This window comes from Triticum dicoccoides, chromosome 1A (assembly GCF_002162155.2).
Source record: "Triticum dicoccoides isolate Atlit2015 ecotype Zavitan chromosome 1A, WEW_v2.0, whole genome shotgun sequence".
In the NCBI taxonomy this organism is placed as follows: Eukaryota; Viridiplantae; Streptophyta; class Magnoliopsida; order Poales; family Poaceae; genus Triticum; species Triticum dicoccoides.
The window spans coordinates 508,820,672-508,837,002 of record NC_041380.1 but is presented as its reverse complement, the minus strand read 5'-3'; positions in this window follow the sequence as shown (position 1 = coordinate 508,837,002).

Here is a 16,331-nt window from a genome sequence, read left to right as displayed (position 1 = left end):
AACCGACTGTTGTCACCGTCCTGATCTCCTTCTGCTCCCGCAACCCTCCTCCTCCCTATCTCTCGCTCTCTCCTCACCTCTCCCGTAGGCCACTGTCGAACAAGGTCGAGCGGTGCCCGCGATGGGGGCGGCGGGGATCTGATCCCCAACGGTCTCTTGGGCCATCAACGGGGGATCCTCTCTGCGGAGGCGGGTGGCGGTCGTTGAGCCACCGAGCGCGGCGCCCAGGGCGGAGTTCCCTGGTCAGGCGGTGGCGGTGATCGCCTCCATGGCCAAAGGGTCAGTGGAGGTCGGCCTCTGGCGTGCTCTCAGGCGATGAATGGTGGCGGCGGTCGTGCATCTGATCCCTGTTCAGATCGGTTGTGGTGTGGCCCTTGGCTGGCTGGCGGCAAGTGGAGGGGTCAATGAGGGGTGGCTGGAGGTCACAGGCGGTTGCGTGCATCTTCACAACGCGGTCTCGCGAATCTAGTCAGTTGCGGAGTCGGGGTGGCGCGAGTTCTGGTGAAAGTCGTGTTGACTTCGGTCATGGCAGACGATGATGGCATCTTTGACGACGTTTTCTTGTCGAGGCATCGTCGTTGTAGTCTGTGTCACAACGCTGGGGTTGCTCCGATGGAAACCCTACATTTGGGTCTTCTGGATTTGATGATGTCGGCGCCTTTGGTTGTTGGGGAACATAGCAGAAATTCAAAAATTTCCTACGTGTCACCAAGATCTATCTATGGAGAAACCAGCTACGAGTAGAAGGAGAGTGCATCTACATACCCTTGTAGATCGCTAAGCGGAAGCGTTCAAGTGAACGGGGTTGATGGAGTCGTACTCGTCGTGATTCAAATCACCGATGATCAAGTGCCGAACGCACGGCACCTCCGCGTTCAACACACGTACAGCCCGGTGACGTCTCCCACGCCTTGATCCAGCAAGGAGAGAGGGAGAGGTTGAGGAAGACTCCATCCAACAGCAGCACAATGGCGTGGTGGTGGTGGAGGAGCGTGGCAATCTCGCAGGGCTTCGCCAAGCACCATGGGAGAGGAGGAGTAGGGAGAGAGGTAGGGTTGCACCAAGAGGGAGAGAACTCATGTGTATGGCAGCCCCAAAACTCATCTATATATAGGGGGAAGGGGGGGCTACGCCCCCTTTAGGGTTTCCCACCCCCAAGGGGTGCGGCCAGCCCTAGATGGCAAAGGGGAGGCGGCCAAGGGGGGGAGAGGAGAGGGAGGCGCACCAATATGGGCCTTAAGGCCCATCTGGACTAGGGTTTGCCCCCTCCCACTCTCTCTTGCGCCTTGGACTCCTTGTGGGGGGCGCACCAGCCCTCCTAGGGGCTGGTCCCCTCCCACACTTGGCCTACGCAGCCTTCTGGGGCAGGTGGCCCCACTTGGTGGACCCCGGGACCCTCCCGGTGGTCCCGGTACAATACCGATATCGCCCGAAACTTTTTCGGTGACCAAAACAGGACTTCCCATATATAAATCTTTACCTCCGGACCATTCCGGAACTCCTCGTGACGTCCGGGATCTCATCCGGGACTCCGAACAACATTCGGTAACCACATACAAGCTTCCTTTATAACCCTAGCGTCATCGAACCTTAAGTGTGTAGACCCTACGGGTTCGGGAGACATGTAGACATGACCGAGACGTTCTCCGGTCAATAACCAACAGCGGGATCTGGATACCCATGTTGGCTCCCACATGTTCCACGATGATCTCATCGGATGAACCACGATGTCAAGGACTTAATCAATCCCGTATTCAATTCCCTTTGTCTAGCGGTATTTTACTTGCCCGAGATTCGATCGTCGGTATCCAATACCTTGTTCAATCTCGTTACCGGCAAGTCACTTTACTCGTTCCATAACACATCATCCCGTGATCAACTCCTTGGTCACATTGCGCATATGATGATGTCCTACCGAGTGGGCCCAGAGATACCTCTCCGTTTACACGGAGTGACAAATCCCAGTCTCGATTCGTGCCAACCCAACAGACACTTTCGGAGATACCTGTAATGCACCTTTATAGCCACCCAGTTACGTTGTGACGTTTGGTACACCCAAAGCATTCCTACGGTATCCGGGAGTTGCACAATCTCATGGTCTAAGGAAATGATACTTGACATTAGAAAAGCTTTAGCATACGAACTACACGATCTTTGTGCTAGGCTTAGGATTGGGTCTTGTCCATCACATCATTCTCCTAATGATGTGATCCCGTTATCAATGACATCCAATGTCCATAGCCAGGAAACCATGACTATCTGTTGATCACAACGAGCTAGTCAACTAGAGGCTCACTAGGGACATATTGTGGTCTATGTATTCACACGTGTATTACGATTTCCGGATAATACAGTTATAGCATGAATAAAAGACTATTATCATGAACAAAGAAATATAATAATAACACTTTTATTATTGCCTCTAGGGCATATTTCCAACAGTCTCCCACTTGCACTAGAGTCAATAATCTAGTTCACATCGCCATGTGATTAACACTCACAGGTCACATCGCCATGTGACTAATACCCAAGAGTTTACTAGAGTCAGTAGTCTAGTTCACATCACTATGTGATTAACACTCAATGAGTTTTATGTTTGATAATGTTGCTTGTGAGAGAGGTTTTAGTCAACGGGTCTGAACCTTTCAGATCCGTGTGTGCTTTACAAATCTCCATGTCATCTCCTAGATGCAGCTACCACGCTCTATTTGGAGCTATTCCAAACAACTGTTCTACTTGGAGCTATTCTAAATTATTGCTCCATTATATGTATCCGGTCTCTCTACTCAGAGCTATCCGGATAGGTGTCAAGCTTGCATCGTCGTAACCTTTACGACGAACTCTTTTACCACCTCCATAATCGAGAAAATTCCTTAGTCCACTAGTTACTAAGGATAACTTTGACCGCTGTCCTATGATCCATTCATGGATCACTCTTGTACCCCTTGACTGACTCATGGCAAGGCACACTTTCGGTGTGGTACACAACATAGCATACTGTAGAGCCTACGTCTAAAGCATAGGGGACGACCTTCGTCCTTTCTCTCTTTTCTGCCGTGGTCGAGCTTTAAGTCTTAACTTCGTACCTTACAACTCAGGCAAGAACTCCTTCTTTGACTGGTCCATCTTGAACACCTTCAAGATCATGTCAAGGTATGTGCTCATTTGAAAGTATTATTAAGCATTTTGATCTATCCTTATAGATCTTGATGCTCAATGTTCAAGTAGCTTAATCCAGGTTTTCTATTGAAAAACACCTTTCAAATAACCCTATATGCTTTCTAGAAATTCTACATCATCTCTGATCATCAATATGTCAACAACATATACTCATCAGAAATTCTATAGTGCTCCCACTCACTTCTTTGGAAATACAAGTTTCTCATAAACTTTGTATAAATCCAAAATCTTTGATCATCTCATCAAAGCGTACATTCCAACTCCGAGATGCTTACTCCAGTCCTTAGAAGGATCGCTGGAGCTAGCATACCTTTTAGCATCCTTAGGATCGACAAAACTTTTCTGATTGTATTGCATACAACCTTTCCTTACGAAAACTAGTAAGGAAACTTGTCTTGACATCCATCTGCCGGATTTCATAAATGCAGCTAATGCTAACATGATTCCGACGGACTTTAAGCATCGCTACGAGTGAGAAAATCTCATCGTAGTCAACTCCTTGAACTTGTCGGAAAACACTTCGCCACAAGTCGAGCTTCATAGATGGTGACATTACCATCCACGTCCGTCTTCTTCTTAAAAGATCCATTTATCTCAATGGATTGCCGATCATCGGGCAAGTCCATCAAAGTCCATGCTTTGTTCTGATATATGGATACTATCTCGGATTTCATGGCTTCTAACCATTTGTCGGAATTCGGGCCCACCATCGCTTCTCCATAGCTCGTAGGTTCATTGTTGTCTAGCAACATGACCTTCAAGACAGGATCACCTTACCACTCCGAAGTAGTACGTGTCCTTGTCGTCCTACGAGGTTCGGTAGTGACTTGATCCGAAGCTTCATGATCACTATCATAAGCTTCCACTTCAATTGGTGTAGGTGCCACAGGAACAACTTCCTGTGCCCTGCCACACACTAGTTGAAGAGACAGTTCAATAACCTCATCAAGTTTCCACCATCCTCCCACTCAATTCTTTCGAGAGAAACTTTTCCTCGAGAAAGGACCTGATTCTCGAAACAATCCCTTATTGCTTTCGGATCTGAGACAGGAGGTATACCCAACTGTTTTGGGTGTCCTATGAAGATGCATTTTATCCGCTTTGGGTTCGAGCTTATCAATCCTGAAACTTTTCCACATAAGCGTCGCAGCCCCAAACTTTCAAGAAACGACAACTTAGGTTTCTCTAAACCATAATTCATACGGTGTCATCTCAACGGAATTATGTGGTGCCCTATTTAAAGTGAATGTGGTTGTCTCTAATGCCTAACCCATGAACGATAGTGGTAATTCGATAAGAGACATCATGGTACGCACCATATCCAATAGGGTGCAACTATGATGTTCGGACACACCATCACACTATGGTGTTCCAGGCGGTATTAATTGTGAAACATTTTCCACAATGTCTTAATTGTGTGCCAAAACTCGTAACTCAGATATTCATCTCTATGATCGTATCATAGACATTTTATCCTCTTGTCACAATGATCTTCTACTTCACTCTGAAATTACTTGAACCATTCAATAATTCAAACTTGTGTTTCATCAAGTAAATATTCTCAACATCTACTCGAATCATCTGTGAAGTAAGAGCATAACGATATTCACTGCATGCCTCAGCACTTATTGGACTGCACACATCAAAATATGTTACTTCCAACAAGTTGCTATCTTGTTCCATCTTATTGAAACCGAGGCTTTTCAGTCATCTTGCCTATGTGGTATGATTTGCATATCTCAAGTGATTCAAAATCAAGTGAGTCCGAACGGTCCATTTGCATGGAGTTTCTTCATGCATATACACCAATAGACATGGTTCGCATGTCTCAAACTTTTCAAAACGAGTGAGTCCAAAGATCCATCAACATGGAGCTTCTTCATGCGTTTTATACCAATATGACTTACACAGCAGTGCCACAAGTAAGTGGTACTATCATTACTATCTTATATCTTTTGGCATGAAAATGTGTATCACTACGATCGAGATTCAATAAACCATTCATTTTAGGTGTAAGACCATTGAAGGTATTATTCAAATAAACAGAGTAACCATTATTCTCCTTAAATGAATAACCGTATTGCGATAGACATAATCCAATCATGTCTATGCTCAACGCAAACACCAATCTCGGTGGTAGAGGGAGCGTGCGATGCTTGATCATATCAACCTTGGAAACACTTCCAACATATATCGTCAGCTCACCTTTAGCTAGTCTCCGTTTATTCCGTAGCTTTTATTTCGAGTTACTAATACTTAGCAACCGAACCGGTATCCAATCCCCTGGTGCTACTAGGAGTACTAGTAAAGTACACATTAACATAATGTATATCCAATATACTTCTATCGACCTTGCCAGCCTTCTCATCTACCAAGTATCTAGGGTAATGCTGCTCCAGTGGTTGTTCCCCTTATTACAGAAGCACTTAGTCTCGGGTTTGGGTTCAACCTCGGGCTTCTTCACTGGTGCAGCAGCTGATTTGCCGTTTCATGAAGTATCCCTTCTTGCACTTGCCCTTCTTGAAACTAGTGGTTTCACCAACCATCAACAATTGATGCTCCTTCTTGATTTCTACTTTCGCGGTGTCAAACATCGCGAATACCTCAAGGATCATCATATCTATCCCTGATATGTTATAGTTCATCACGAAGCTCTAGCAGCTTGGTGGCAATGACTTTGGGGAAACATCACTATCTCATTTGGAAGATCAACTCCCACTCGATTCAAGTGATTGTTGCACTCAGACAATCTGAGCACAAGCTCAACGATTGAGCTTTTCTCCCTTAGTTTGTAGGCTAAGAAAATTGTCGGAGGTTTCATACCTCTTGACATGGGCACGAGCCTGAAATCCCAATTTCAGCCCTCGAAGCATCTCATATGTTTCGCGATGTTTCGAAAACGTCTTTCGTGCCTCAACTCTAAACCGTTTAACTGAACTATCACGTAGTTATCAAGACGTGTATGTCCGATGTTCACAACATCCACAAACGACGTTTGGGGTTCAGCACACTAAGCGGTGCATTAAGGACATAAGCTTTCTACTGATCGCATAATCGCTACTATCAACTTTCAACTATAATTTTCTCTAGGAACATATCTAAACAGTAGAACTATAGCGCGAGCTACGACATAATTTGCAAAAGGTCTTTTGACTATGTTCAGGATAATTAAGCTCATCTTATGAACTCCCACTCAGATAGACATCCCTCTAGTCATCTAAGTGATTACATGATCCGATTCAACTAGCCCGTGTCCGATCATCACGTGAGACGGACTAGTCATCATCGGTGAACATCTTCATGTTGATCGTATCTACTATACGACTCATGCTCGACCTTTCGGTCTCCGTGTTCCGAGGCCATGTCTGTACATGCTAGGCTCGTCAAGTTAACCCTAAGTGTTTTCGCTGTGTAAAACTGTCTTACACCCGTTGTATGTGAACGTAAGAATCCATCACACCCGATCATCACGTGGTGCTTAGAAGCGACGAACTGTAGCAACGGTGCACAGTTAGGGGAGAACACTTCTTGAAATTTTGTAAGGGATCATCTTATTTACTACCGTCGTCCTAAGTAAACAAGATGCATAAACATGATAAACATCACATGCAATCAAATAGTGACATGATATGGCCAATATCATTTTGCTCCTTTTGATCTTCATCTTCGGGGCTCCATGATCATCATCGTCACCGGCATGACACCATGATCTACATCATCATGATCTCCATCATCGTGTCTTCATGAAGTTGTCACGCCAACGACTACTTCTACTTCTATGACTAACGCGTTTAGCAATAAAGTAAAGTAAGTTACATGGCGTTCTTCAATGACGCACAGGTCATACAAAAAATAAAGACAACTCCTATGGCTCCTGCCGGTTGTCATACTCATCGACATGCAAGTCGTGAATCCTATTACAAGAACATGATCAATCTCATACATCACATATATATCATTCATCACATCCTTTTGGCCATATCACATCACATAGCATACCTTGCAAAAACAAGTTAGACGTCCTCTAATTGTTGTTGCATGTTTTACGTGGCTGCTATGGGTTTCTAGCAAGAACGTTTCTTACCTACGCAAAACCACAACGTGATATGCCAATTGCTATTTACCCTTCATAAGGACCCTTTTCATCGAATCCGTTCCGACTAAAGTGGGAGAGACTGGCACCCGCTAGCCACCTTATGCACCAAGTGCATGTCAATCGGTGGAACCTGTCTCACGTAAGAGTACGTGTAAGGTCGGTCCGGGCCGCTTCATCCCACAATACCGCCGAAACAAGATTGGACTAGTAACGGTAAGCATATTGAACAACATCAACGCCCACAACTACTTTGTGTTCTACTCGTGCAAAGAATCTACGCAATAGACCTAGCTCATGATGCCACTGTTGGGGAACGTAGCAGAAATTCAAAAATTTCCTACGTGTCACCAAGATCTATCTATGGAGAAACCAGCTATGAGTAGAAGGAGAGTGCATCTACATACCCTTGTAGATCGCTAAGCGGAAGCGTTCAAGTGAACGGGGTTGATGGAGTCGTACTCGTCGTGATTCAAATCACCGATGATCAAGTGCCGAACGCACGGCACCTCCGCGTTCAACACACGTACAGCCCGGTGACGTCTCCCACGCCTTGATCCAGCAAGGAGAGAGGGAGAGGTTGAGGAAGACTCCATCCAACAGCAGCACAACGGCGTGGTGGTGGTGGAGGAGCGTGGCAATCCCGCAGGGCTTCGCCAAGCACCATGGGAGAGGAGGAGTAGGGAGAGAGGTAGGGCTGCACCAAGAGGGAGAGAACTCATGTGTATGGCAGCCCCAAAACTCATCTATATATAGGGGGAAGGGGGGGCTGCGCCCCCTTTAGGGTTTCCCACCCCCAAGGGGTGCGGCCAGCCCTAGATGGCAAAGGGGAGGCGGCCAAGGGGGGGAGAGGAGAGGGAGGCGCACCAATATGGGCCTTAAGGCCCATCTGGACTAGGGTTTGCCCCCTCCCACTCTCTCTTGCGCCTTGGACTCCTTGTGGGGGGCGCACCAGCCCTCCTAGGGGCTGGTCCCCTCCCACACTTGGCCTACGCAGCCTTATGGGGCAGGTGGCCCCACTTGGTGGACCCCGGGACCCTCCCGGTGGTCCCGGTACAATACCGATATCGCCCGAAACTTTTCCGGTGACCAAAACAGGACTTCCCATATATAAATCTTTACCTCCGGACCATTCCGGAACTCCTCGTGACGTCCGGGATCTCATCCGGGACTCCGAACAACATTCGGTAACCACATACAAGCTTCCTTTATAACCCTAGCGTCATCGAACCTTAAGTGTGTAGACCCTACGGGTTCGGGAGACATGTAGACATGACCGAGACGTTCTCCGGTCAATAACCAACAGCGGGATCTGGATACCCATGTTGGCTCCCACATGTTCCACGATGATCTCATCGGATGAACCACGATGTCAAGGACTTAATCAATCCCGTATTCAATTCCCTTTGTCTAGCGGTATTTTACTTGCCCGAGATTCGATCGTCGGTATCCAATACCTTGTTCAATCTCGTTACCGGCAAGTCACTTTACTCGTTCCGTAACACATCATCCCGTGATCAACTCCTTGGTCACATTGCGCATATGATGATGTCCTACCGAGTGGGCCCAGAGATACCTCTCCGTTTACACGGAGTGACAAATCCCAGTCTCGATCCGCATAAAACAATAGATACTTTCGGAGATACCTGTAGTGCACCTTTATAGTCACCCAGTTACGTTGTGACGTTTGATACACCCAAAGCACTCCTACGGTATCCAGGAGTTACACGATCTCATGGTCAAAGGAAGAGATACTTGACATTGGCAAAGCTCTAGCAAACGAACTACACGATCCTTGTGCTATGCTTAGGATTGGGTCTTGTCCATCACATCATTCTCTTAATGATGTGATCCCGTTATCAACGACATCCAATGTCCATAGCCAGGAAACCATGACTATCTGTTGATCACAACGAGCTAGTCAACTAGAGGCTCACTAGGGACATATTGTGGTCTATGTATTCACACGTGTATTACGATTTCCGGATAATACAGTTATAGCATGAATAAAAGACTATTATCATGAACAAAGAAATATAATAATAACACTTTTATTATTGCCTCTAGGGTATATTTCCAACATTGGTGTCGTTCGCCCTCCTAAGGACACTATTTTGGAGCCGGTGCCAGCTGGAAGGGCCAAGAGGTGGAGCGGCGTTGCATCTACCACAACAATGACGGCGGGTCTCGGTGGCGTGGCACAATGGTGTCTCGGTGATGGACGTGTGTGGATGGACGCACGCGGGGTGGTGGCGCTATTTGACGTCGACGACAGTTGGGCCTGATAAGGTCAATGCGTTGAGCCCTCCAAAAGATGGGAGGACGAAAGATGGTGATGGCGGATTCTAGAGCGTGCACATGTAGTGTGTGTGTGCGAGTGTTTGCTAGATCGGTTGGTGTTATCCGCTCGATCTGGGGCGACTTGACGAGACCACCGATTTAGATGGTGTATATTGGTGCGAGGTCATGCCACATCATCAAGTTTATAGTTGTAGCGATAGAGGTCTCCAGCAAAGAGGCTTTGGATTGATCAATGTATTTGTTTTGTTAGGCTCTACTAGATGTCTATTTTACCACGTGACACATGTGGTAAGCAATACAAACAACTCAAAAAGATGTCTATTTTATTTTACTTCAAAAGAGCATATGGTTCTCGTTTCATCCTTTCCTTCGTCCAACCTCTCTATATATGCCCCTTTCTTTTTATGACTTTTTTTTCTCCCACACTTTCCACTAAAAGAAACTTAATTGTCCTACGTCTTATTGAGTTACCAAAATATGTTTCTTGCAAGTCAATCATGATGATCGCATAAAAAAAACTTGATAAGAATTTAGCGCATCAAAGTAATAATAGATCTGCAGTCACATGTCAATCTATTAGAATGTTTATGCTCCTGTTGTAACACAGATAATTATATAGTAATATAATAAAGATGATTATGTGCATCCTTGAATGTAGAGGTCCGGGGTTCAATCTCCTTTTTCAAAAAAAATATGTGAACTGTAATAATAAATGGATGCGACTAACCACCAGTCGACTGGTGGTTAGCGACAAATCCGCACGATCGAAAACCTGCGTCCCTTCCCGCGCGTGACCCACTTTGGCAGCGCCACCCACGACCCAACATTCTCTCGCGCCACCCACGACCCAACATTCTCTCGCGAGGCCCACCGCGCGCAATGCATTAAGGCCCAAGACTGTTAACACAACCCCTTTGGCCCACCTCCCCCCTCCTGCACGTGACTTACCACCCCAAAACCTAGTTTCTTACCTCCATCGCAAGAAACATCCACCTGCCCCGATCAGTTCTCTCCTCTCTCCCCGACGCGCCTCCATCATTGGCGACCTCCGCCCCAGATCTGATCCACCAAAAAAAGGAAACCGCGAAAAACATCACCAAAACACAAGGATTTGAGGGAGGGCCCCGGTTTACCACAACAACATCATAGGGGTTACATCAGTTCGTCTCAATCTCGTCATAATCAGGAAAAAAAGAAAGGAGGTAAGTGATTCAACCTCTATACACCTGCTGCATTTGCATTTCATACCAATAAAATCAAATTCCTCGGTTGTAATTTGAGTTACCACTCAAATTCAGTCAGGTTACCAAACAAAAAGATTGACTAAAATTTTCCTCTTTTACAACCAAAAAGTTGGTAAAATTGGTCCATGTTCCTACCTACAGATTACATCATTGATTTACCTCATCATTAAGTTACCAACATAAACACATATAGGTTATCATCATCAATCTGTCAAGCTATCTTTTTTGGAGCATGTTAGAAATACATGTATGAATTTTCTCATTAAAACAGACATACCATCTCGAATGAATATAGATTACCAGAATGTGTGCATTGAGTAATCAGCATCCTTTAAGATTTATTCAACATAAAAAAAGATCCTTTTCTTCCTTTTTATATCGAACAAACCCATGTCAGAACAAGTTACCATGCTAATTCATTACAAATTACCAGGAAAACTCAGAACCAAAGGTGCTAAAAACACTACAAGAATACCATGTGTTGATTTACATTGTTGCCACCAGACTTTTTTGATAAGAAATGATGTTCATGAAATGAGGTTGGTAGAAACTATTGTTGTCATACTCCCATATGCTGGTTACTGCCAAAACGATACCTGTTATAAAAAAGAAGTAATGAGTGCAGTAAAAGGAAAAAAATATAGTTGTTGTGAAAAAATAATCAAAATTGCTTGTAAGTGTGGAAAATTAAAGGATGCAATCATATGTGCTAGCAGGTGCTGCAACACAAGAAAATGGCGCATGACAACGGGGATAATGTGGATATCATTATGAGTGGTGTGGGGACAAACCAAGAGTGTGAATATGCACACACGGCAAGCTTTGGTTCTGCCAAAACAGATGAAGGTAAAATATTTACCATGCCACCACATTTTTGTACACAAACTTGTTACCATCGTACTTGAATTGCAACTACCACCCTATGTTATTTACAACTATCACATTCACCATGAAACAGTTCATCAATCACGTAGCTTGATGCGCACAGGTTACCATGAATTTAGGTACAATTACCACACTTACTGCATACGAATTATCATGCAATCTGTATTGCAATTGGAATTACATGCTTTCACTTTACAGCTACAAAAAACATCTTAATGCATGCAAACTTTACCAAGCAACTGGAGTACAAGATACCACTAGTTTTGGCGTGCAGAAAATATAACACAAATTAACAACTTTCAATCACATTACAGGTGCTACATCTAGAAGCAACCCGGTGGTTCGAGAGACAAGCAAAGAACCGACTACTAGCAGCATAGGGGGGAGAGAAAGCTTCTTTGATCATTCAGTCAGCGAGCCGGCGAGTCCAGAAATAGGAGGAGAGAATGATGAATAGGGAGACAAAAATACCGAGGCATACTCCACACCAAAACCTCCTGATGAAACAATGAAGTTTGATACTTTTGAGGAAGCTTATGAACACTACATGCAATATGCACTGAGACATGGGTTTGGAATGAGACTGGAATACAGAAAAACAATTAAAGACAATACTGTAAGCAGAGTCCTCTTGGTTTGTGGGAAATACGGCAAGCCAAAAACAAACAAGGAGACAGAGGATGTGTAGGACCCAAAAGGAATCGTGAAGAAGAGGAAAAGAGGGAAGGTTGTGAGGCCGGGATGTCCGGCCCACCTTTACATCACCCACACGGATGCGTGGTGGAAAGTCAAACGCTTCAACGACGAACACAACCACCCTCTAATAAGAAAGCCGTCCTTGACAAAGTTCCTATCAACACATAGGAACATTCCAAAAGATGAGCAGGACTTCTTGAAGATATTGCACGGATGCAACATAGAGACAGCAAGACAGATGCAACTAATGCAATGGTTCTACGGGAATCCTAAAGATGTACCATACACAATAAAGGACATCGCAAACCAGCGAGCTAAATTCCGGATGGAGTACCGCAATGCTGATGTGGGGAGCACAATCTCGTACTTCCAAGATATGAAGGCACAAGATCCAGATTTTTATTGGAGAATAAAGCTTGATGATGAGGACAGAGTGGAAAATTTATTCTGGATAGATGGTGCGTCGCGCAGGGCATATGCTAGATACAATGATGTCATCTCATTTGACACAACATACATGACAAACATGTACAAAATGCCCTGTGCGCCCTTCATTGGCATTAATAACCATGGGCAGTCAATCCAATTTGGTTGTGGGTTTGTTCGAAACAAACTATCTGGTAACTTTGTGTGGCTGTTTAATGCATTCTTGCATGCAATGGGTGGAATTGCGCCAAAGAACATAATAACAGATCAAGATTTTGCAATGAGGAGTGCTATTGATGAGGTGTTCATCGGGATAGTACACAGGAATTGCCGCTGGCATATAATGAAAAAAGTACAAGAGAAGCTTGGGAAGCTGATGGCTGACAATGAGCCACTAAATAATGCATTCAAGGATTGTGTTGACAACAGCCTGGCTGGTATTTTACTTCCCACCCCTCACTAACTTAAAACACAGAAAAATGGGCACATAGAAAATGGGTTTAGATGCATGATAACAACAGTTACCATCTAATAAGGTGACAAGTTACCAGAGGATTATAGCAAAATTACCTACATTAATTGCTTTCTGTACTACCCCTATCATGTTCATGTTTGATGTACACATTTCAGTTGTTCACCCCACTACTTACAACAAAAACTTTTCAATCACCAGCTAGTGCTGATTGATATGAGTATCTTTTTGTTGCTAGTTAAAAATGATGCTTCTACTACACACACAGAGTGGTAATCGCTTTGGAAAAAAAACTTATCCTGTGTGCAAAGTACTTACCATGATGCTTGAACTAAAGTAACCAGGTGTGTGTGACAGAATTATCAGCAATAGTGGTGTTCCCTAGTTACCAAATATGTTTGAACCAATGTTACCATCCTTCAAATACTTGATGTTACCATGTTTATGTTATGAATGTAGTTGAGGAGTTTGAACACAAGTGGTGGGTGATGATGGAAGCGTGTGGCCAGACCGACAACGAGCATTTCCAATGGTTGTGGGAGAACAAGAAGTGTTGGGTCCCGGTATACTATATGCACGATTTTTTCCCATTCTTGCAGACCACGGCAAGAAGCGAGGGTTTTAACTCTGTGCTCAAGAAGTATGTCAACCCAAACAACTCACTGGTCGAATTCGCACGACAGTACATTGCGATACAGGATAAGGTGATGGCTAGCGTGTCAAAAGAGCAGTTGGAAACAGTGTACAAAGAAACCGAAATGTACTCGATTAACCCGCTAGAGATGCAGGTGCGAGGGATGTACACACATAACTTGTTTTGCAAATTCCAGGTGGAGATGAAGGTGAAATCAGCATACAGATGCGATGCATTGGATGATGGTACTTTTAAGGTCAGCTCAGTGCGGGGGATAATACCAAAATATGGAGACAGGGACTACCATGTGCAAGCAAACATGGTTGAAGAGACATACTCGTGTAGTTGCTGCAAGTTTGATCGTGACGATCTACTATGCGCGCACGTACTACGAGTTATGGACCAAATTGGGGTATACGAGATACCTGAAAAGTACATCCTAAAGAGGTGGACCTGGGATCCAGAGGAGGATCTTATTCAACCTGATTTCGAACAGCCAACAGTTAAGAAGTCGATGCCAGAGGAGGGGAAAAGCGACATGCGATACACGTCAATTCTTAAAGAATTTAAGGCATCGGCCAAAGACGCTTGCCTAACAGATGACGGGACCAGATTGGCAAGAAAACACCTGTATAATTTCAAGGAGGATCTTGAAACCCTGAAGAACAATCAACTTTAAAAAGCAAGAAAGGAAAAGGAAGAAGCAAAAGGATCGTTTCAAGGATAGCCAGATCCCTGCTCGATACCTGTGGGGCGGATGAATGAAGACAACCCCGTCACACAGCACCAAAACTCCCCCCATGCAAGACATCCAGAGAAACCAGCCACACAACAAACAAGTGCCACTAATGTGCAGCGACAGGAGAACCCCGCCACACAACAAGAAAGTGCTACTAATGTGCAGCGAGAGGGTAACCCTGCCACACAGCAAGAAAGTGTGCGTGTGACGATACATGCTAGCAAAAACAATCATGCTTTTTTCATCCAGCCCCCACATCCTGATGCAGCTCCGTCCTCAAACACAAAGTTGATACTAGACCCTCCCAAGACTACAACAAAGGGGCGGCCAAAGTCAAAAAAAGCAGTCAGGTTTTGAGATTGCAAAACCCAAGCCAAAAAGGAAATGTGGTGTGTGCGGGAGTCTGGAACATGACAAACGCACATGCAAATCTCCCCTAGCAAGATAAAAATGAAGAAGGTGCTATTAAAAGGAAAGGTGGTGGCTACAATTTTTTCATGGACCATAATGTGCAAGCTACAAGCCCCAATAACATTCCAGTTATCAGCATTGTATCATGGATTTATAATTGCTTTGTAATGCAAAAAGTGTATATATATAATTTAAGCAAGCTATCAGTACCCTATTATGCCAGTTACCAGCAATGTATGATGAAATTGACATGGATTTGTAAATCCAATATTTTTATATCTACATTTTTTAAAGGCTATCAGCACTGCATTGTATTACTTATGAACAAAAAATTAGGCCTGCTTGCACTTCTAAAAATTGCTTATTAACAAAATATAATCACAGTAGTGAATTTATCATATAGTTAGTGACTTCGGACTGTGTATACTATAGTAAAACAGCATGTCAACATTTTGCTCCATGGCATTGTCGATGACAGATTCATATAAAAAAGTTATCAACACATTTTGGTAGAAGTTATCACACAGTAGTAAAAAAATATCACCTCATCACCCTTTGCTCCATGGCATTGTCGATGACAGATTCATATAAAAAAGTTATCAACACATTTTGGTAGAAGTTATCACACAGTAGTAAAAAAATATCACCTCATCACCCGCTGCCGAACAGATGATAACGCCACTGTTTGCATTTGTTTTGATAATGATCTAACCACCTGAATGTCATAATTTTCCGGAGAGCTGGAATTTGTTCCTGAGTTAAGGCTGGAACACTTTTGCCATCCCACACCTCAAGGTACGTGCAGGCAAAAAATCCGCAATCAATGCTGAAACATTTGTGATAAAAAACAACACAAAATCAGTTTAATTGGAGTTTGCGACCAGGTCAATAAACAGGGATGAGAAACATATAGTGGGATGTTAAAAAGAGAGTGAATAATACACAACTAACCCATTATCCTGTTTGAACACATTAATGTACACAAGTTCATAGTCCTGAATCTGCTTATGCGAGTCCATGTAATTTATCAACCAAGCCTTCTTTATAGCGTTCATGTATTTTGTCGCATGCTCAAGAAGAGAAGGACTATCTTGTTCACGCAATGAATCAAGAACTTCAAACCGCCTCGCCCTAAGATTTAGTGACAACACATACCAATGCCTGTCATCTGGACAGAGGCCCAACTTTTGCAAAGCAGGGAATAGCAGCTGCAAAAAATTAAAAGGCAGTAAGCATAGAAGGAGTTGGAA